The sequence below is a fragment of the Meleagris gallopavo genome, chromosome 2 (assembly GCF_000146605.3).
Source record: "Meleagris gallopavo isolate NT-WF06-2002-E0010 breed Aviagen turkey brand Nicholas breeding stock chromosome 2, Turkey_5.1, whole genome shotgun sequence".
In the NCBI taxonomy this organism is placed as follows: Eukaryota; Metazoa; Chordata; class Aves; order Galliformes; family Phasianidae; genus Meleagris; species Meleagris gallopavo.
In genome coordinates this window covers 104,739,363-104,746,199 of record NC_015012.2, presented here as the reverse complement: position 1 = coordinate 104,746,199, position 6,837 = coordinate 104,739,363, and positions in this window count along the sequence as shown.

The following is a 6,837-nucleotide window of genomic DNA, read 5'->3' as shown; positions in this document are numbered from 1 at the left end:
AAGTAATAACATTTGGATGGTTTATATTCTCCTTGCAGTTTTGAGTGAATATGGATTGTTTTTTTCTCCTTCCTTTATGCCATAGAAGCAGTGGTCTGGTACTGTTGGAGCAGCTGCCAGGCTCTGCAATGTAAGTAGCCACATTTCAGCAATAGGCAAAGGCATCTCATTTGCTTAAATAAAGTACTATGAAGACCCCATGGGCACAAGAAGTGCTGTTAATAATACACCCTACTGCTGGGCATAAAGTGAAGCAAGGGCTAGAGCACGTCATGAAACTGTAATTGAAAAGTTAACATAAGAATGCACACAGGCATAAAGAACAAGAACTTTTTCCTCCAAAATGCTAATTCAGGCTTGGACCTTGTGCAGCTCCAGCTGGAATCCAAAGAGCAAAGACAATGAACTCTTAGCATCCTGCACAGGGAAACGAGATCATGATGGCAGGAGAAAACAAGTTTATGAAAGCAGTGAAAGTTTTGAGCAAGATGCTGGGATGTCTGAGGATACGGCCTGGTAGTAAAAAGGCACGAGGAACAGAAATGTCTGTTCCCTTGTTCACAGAGGCCTGATTAGTGTTTCTTATTTCAGCTAGATATTTGAAGAACATAGGAAGGAAAGAAACGGGGTAGAAGGTTTTAAGATGTAATATAATGGATCACACTCAGAATATGTCAAGTTGCACTGCCACATATTTTATTAAGAATAAACATTCTAGAAAAAATTATTAAACGATTGCATTATGCTTTGTTTATAAAACTATACATTACCAGACTAGGTTATTATCTTTGGCGAACCACAGTGCCTAAAAGGGTAATTTCAGTATTTCAGCAACAATGTAGTTAAGAGAGATTAGGACAGTGGTTACAAATAAACAGTGAGAGACCAGATGGCTCAGAGGATGGGTAATGAGACATGCAGCTTTCCTCCTCCCCCAGCATGTCCCAGATCATTAGCGACTGAAAGCTGTTACTAGCACTGACTATTCTTCACAAGCAGTTTATTGACCCAAATATGGTTTTGCTCATCCCCAAACTACTGGCAAACTAATTTCAGTACGGCATGTCCCTCCAAGCTTTGGTGGAGCTACATAGCGTGAGAGGGTGAAGGCAGAGGGTGTTGCCTTCCTACCTTGCGTGTCTGTAACCACTTGCAGCAATTCTACTGCATTTTTGTGGACCTTGTCTGCATTTCCTTAGCATTTTTTTACGGTTACCTCAAAAATGAAATGCTCAGAGTCACGCAGAGTCATTCTGTAGGAATCAAGTCTAGCCAGGTGAATTCAAGGCGAGGTTGGATGGGCCCTGGGCAGCTTCATCTTGTGAGTGGCAACAAGCCCATGGCAGGGCATGGGTCTCGATGATCTTTAAGGTCCCTTCCAACCTGAACCATTCTGTGATTCCATTGTTCGATGACTCTATGAATTACCAGCAAGTCCTCTCCCACCTTCACCTTGGTCCTTGTGGGACGTACACTTACTGACAGGAAGGTGAGTAAGCCATAAGATGCTATACATTGCTCTTTTTATTAGACTTAACTCTATCACTCCGATTAAAAAAAAAAAAGATGAGTCACCCAGCATAAAAAAAAAAAAGGAACTAAAATGCATCTATGTAAAATTTAGATACAGAAATTAAAAACAAGGCACATTAAAAGATGTTCATATCACAACACTCCTGGAAATTTCAGTGACTGAATAAAGATAGGCTCCAAAGCAGGAAGCAGCAATCCATTTCTGTAAAATTCCCTTGAATTCCTGAAGTGCTATAGCTAACCATGCTTCCCCTTCATCTCCAAACAGATGCTTTGAAGTTTTCCATAGACACTCAAGAAAGAAGACACATCCAAATACCTAGACTACCCCCAAACTCCACCCTGGAACAGATGGTGAGGTTTTAAATACAGAAGCATCTGGTAACCACTGGTATGAAAAAGCTGGCAAGCCACAGCTTATTCTGTTCTACTAAATATTCCATAATTTGAACTAAATTTAAACAGGGAATTAAAAAGAAGCAATCATTTCACTTGTATATAACATAATCCCTAAACACCTATACACTGTAACTGCAGTGTAGTTGGGCATTGCACTCTTGCCTACCAGAAGCACTTTTTTTAATTAAGCATTCTGCAGTATTAAAAATGAAATTAAAACTGAATGCAAAACAAGCAGCCCAGCCCCTCCTTGGTGAAGCACGAAGCATTGTGTTTAGTGTGTGCTTTGTTACATCAGACAACCAGGCTCAGGGCTGCCAGCTTCCAGCCCACACTCAAGTCCACACAACTTGAGGGGCTCTGACAACTTGCCAGATCACCAGGAGTGCATGGAAAGACAGAAGACTTGAGGAACTCACTGAGACCTGTGTGCTCAAACCAACTGTCTCACCTGTCCCCGGGCTCAGCTGCCAAGTGAAAATTAGAGAGAATACTTCCTACACAGAGACACTGAATCATAGAATACCTCCAGTTGAAAGGGACCCATAAGGATCACTGAGTCCAACTCCTGCCTCCACCCAAGCCCACCCAAAAATAGAAAATAATACACGACTGCTAGAAAAAACTCTGCTAGAAATTCTTGTCAGAATACACTAAAGGTCAATAAACACATACACACATGGTTAAGAAAGAAAGAGCCCTCAAAACCCCAAACCAAAGCCAGATCTGAGCATGCACATTGCATGCATAGCCCCAAACGTGCGCTCCCCAAACTCTGCTTAAATAACCTTTTGGGACAACACTCTGCAGTTCTTTCTGTGAGCTAAGTGAATCATCTGTGCTTGCTGGAAATCCAAAGCGATAGCATGCATAAAACGATCACTCTGGATTAAAGTCACTTTGGGAAAAGGCTGTAAAAGACTGTCTGCCAAGATTGTACTAGAGGTCCACTGGAGACTATGCCATCAGATCTGGAAGTGTGCTGAGAGCATTTTAAAGTGACTAGAGGGAGAAAGACGTACTCCTAGGAACTGGCTGATAAGGGAATCTTAAATTCCAGATCTAGAAAGAAGAACAGATAGTAACAGCGGGGCCCTAAGTCTTGGCTGTAATAGCTGACAGATTTCTTTACAAAATGATCACTGAACAAACACAAGGTGATCTGCTGCAGACTTCTGGCAAATAGCGAAGATGTTATAATAATAGCTGCTTGTGATCACTCAATTCAAGCCCATTTGCCACAAATCGGTTCAGTTTAAGCAAAACTGCAAGGCTTTCAATTCAAACAGAAAAGTTTGTGAATCTGACCAGGTTGAAAGGCAGAAAGGCTCCAGGAGATCTTAAACCAAAGAACACAGCACCACAGAACCATTAAGGTTGGAAAAGACCACTAAGCCCAAGCCCAACCCACCCCCCCATGCCCATCCCTCAGTGCCACATCCCCACAGTTCTGGAACACCTCCAGGGATGGTGACACCCCCACCTCCCTGGGCAGCTGTGCCACTGCATCACTGCTCTTTCTGTGAAGAAATGCTTCCTAATATCCAACCTGAGAACACAACCCATCTGCCACATGCATCCTAAATGGAAGAGGTGAATAAAAAGCACACAGAGGGAAGTTGTGAGAATATGCAGGAGATTGGACATAGCCACAGTCAGGCCTCTAGGCTTCTCAAATACAGAAGCACCTGGTAATCAGATGGTTGCCTCCCTGTTCAGCAACCCAAGCCATTCCATGACTACAGCAGAGGGTAAAGGTGCGTTAGGAGGAAGCCTGCCTGCACCTCCCCAGCCAGAGACAAGCAAAGAAAAAAGCTCTATGCGACTGAAACATCAAGGAAGCAAGGAATGCTCATAGTTTAAACAAAACCCGAGCTAAAATTCACAATTATTCACAAGCTTAGAAGTGCTGGGATGATATTCACAAGCTAGGAAGTGCTGGGATGAACCTTGCCAGCCTGCATTTGAGAGTGCCAATGTGTGTTTGACACTCTCAAGAAGCAGCAGCATGACACACCATCGACACCAGCCCACCTCCACCAGCAGCTCTCTTATTGCAGAGGACTTTGTACAGTATATCTCTGCTCAAGGAAAAAGGAGGCAGCGCTCAGGGAAGCTGTGGCATCAACTGCACGCAAAACTTGAGGACAGAGTTTGAATTGAAACATAACAGGCGTGGAAATACAGAGTGTAAAATGCACCATCGGATCCAAGTTACGCTGTGCTAAAATAACTCAGCACCTGCCTTTGATAAAATAACTGGTCTCTTCTGACAAAAGGGTATTCAATCTTATTTATTTTAAGCAACAAAAAATCTGGGGAATTATTAGCAAAGGGGGGAAAAAGGAATCGATGAAGAGAACGGTGAGATCAATAATAAACACTACTGTGCATTAAGAGCTGCAGGTTTTTTTAAAAGCATCGTTACAAAGTTAAATAATAATAAGTAATTGTCACCATTTTAAGCACAATCTATTTCAAGGACTAAAGTTACTATAATGCACCAAAATGATTTAAATGGGAATATCTATATCTATATATCTAGGCAGTGCAGGCCTGCTGCCAAAATCGACCACTAAAATAGGGCAGCGGTTGCCAACTGTGCCTTTCTCATCGCAGAAAGGGTACTTTCTTCTCTCCACAGTTCACTCAGCTCCACTGTTAGTGCATTAGAAATGGAGAAACCAACTCAAAGGTGAATCATTATGAAAATATTTCTTTAAATGAAAACTTTCTATATTTTTGAAGTAAACCACGTTGCATAACCCCATTAAAACACCTTATCGTGCTCTGTCTTCATAGCTATCAGGTTGTTAACCCATTACACAATGCCTATTAGAAACCTCATCAAGGACCTCTTGGTTTGAGGCTCATTTCCAGCCTAAACTTATTCAGAGCCATTTGTTCTCATGTCCAAACTCTCATTTAACTTAATTAACTCTTCTCCCTCTCTGGTGTTTACACCAGTGTATTTATAGAGCAGGAATATCATTTTCCTTTGCCTGTTTTTGCCACTGGTTTACCACCCCGGCTCCTTTTTGTTGTGCTCTCTGCTCTGCACATCACTTCCCACCGATTCCCTCCTTGGCATCATTTAGAATCTTGGTCATTCTTCCTCCTGCGAGGCCAGGCAGGAATGCTCAGTACATTTTAAACAGTACTCCTCCACCACCATCAGCACTGCACTAATTTCATTCACACTTCATTGTCGCTCGTGGAAACAATGTGGTTGGCAAACACAATCCTAGCATGCATCCTTGTCACCAAGGAATTATCCTATGCTTGAGAACCATACTCCGGTTCCAGAATAGGGAACCTGACTTTGTATCAGAGCTTACATTATTTTCCCTTGCAGGCAAATAGTCCTGAAGCCATTTAATCTTCTTCCATGATATCTTACTCTACGATTCTCTGAAAGGAGACTGCAGTGAAGTGGGGGTCAGTCTGTTCTCCCAAGTAACGCGACAGGACAAGAGGTGATGGCCTTAATTTGTGCCAGGGGAGGCTCAGGTTGGATGTTAGGAAAAACTGCTCCAAAAGAGCAGTGCTGCAGGGGCACAGCTGCACAGGGAGGAGGGGGGTCACCGTGCCTGGGGGTGTTCCAGAACTGTGGGGATGTGGCACTGAGGGACACAGTGGTCACTGGTGGGGTGGGCTGGGGTTGGGACTGGAGACCTCAGAGGTCTTTTCCAACTTTAAAGACTCTATGATTCTATTATTCCTGGTTTGAAGAAACCCTACAATGTTAATTTCTGCTATTCCATCTATTAATACAATGTTTAACAGCAGTGCTGGGACCAGTCCTTGAGGAACATTACTGCTAACTTGTCTGCCAATCTTTTTTCGGCCATCCTACCTTTTCCTCTGTGATGACAAGATTTATGGATGCAAAGCAATACTTTGCTCCTAAGTGATTGATTTAACCTGTCTTGCTTTGTATTTTTAATCTTTTTTTTTTTCCCTTAATTAAAGTCTGCCTTTTGCTGCTGGAGAGCAACAAAGGCTCATTTCTCTGTAAATCAGGCCTCTGGATAACAGGAAAGCTGTCCTACTTCTACAGTTTGGCATTTGTATAAATTAATAAACTATGCAAGTTAACGCATTTTATGTTAAAAATGGTAAATGAAGTTTGTTAATGAGCATCCTGACTTTTTAATTGTACGTAGGATTTATGCCACAAACTTAAAAAACAATTAGAATGCAGGAAAGCACGTAAGACTTGCAGTTAAATAAAATTAAGCTAAATGTGCTGAATACATAGTTTAAACTAAAACACTTTTATTGTACAAAGGAATTCTGCAGCCTATAAACAGAAACAATTTCATCCATTCAGCATGTCTTCAGGTTTTCAGAACTTGAAACAAAATGAATTTCTATTCTCACACACAAAGGACAAGCTGGTCCTAAAATAAAATGAACGTAGCAAAAACTCTTTTATTGAACTTTTTTTTTTTTAACCTGGATCACTTCCACCAGTCAGTTACACACTGGGTGTTGTTACCAACAATTCTATTAACAGATAGAAGGAAGAGCAACATCAGCAAGCAAAGGTAGATGGGAAGAGCAGGGCTGCTGATTGCAGTCCTGTCTTAAATGTTGAGCAAAGCACGAGCACTTGATTCTTTTGGGGCAGTTCTGGGGCAGCCCTATGCTCTGGAGCTCATCAGAAACCCTGAGATCATCCAACAGATGGCAGTACTCCTCTTTAATCAATACAAGTGCACAGAGAGCAAGAAAAAAGAATAACTTGCCCTTCCAATTACTGTACTGTTCCCCCAAAACCACTAGGCTGAATTTGGAATTCATTCAAATTTAAAGATCACAGAATCACAGAATATCCTGAGTCAGAAGGGACCCACAAGGTTCAGTGAGTCCAACTCAAGATTAAGGAAAATCCCTTTTTTT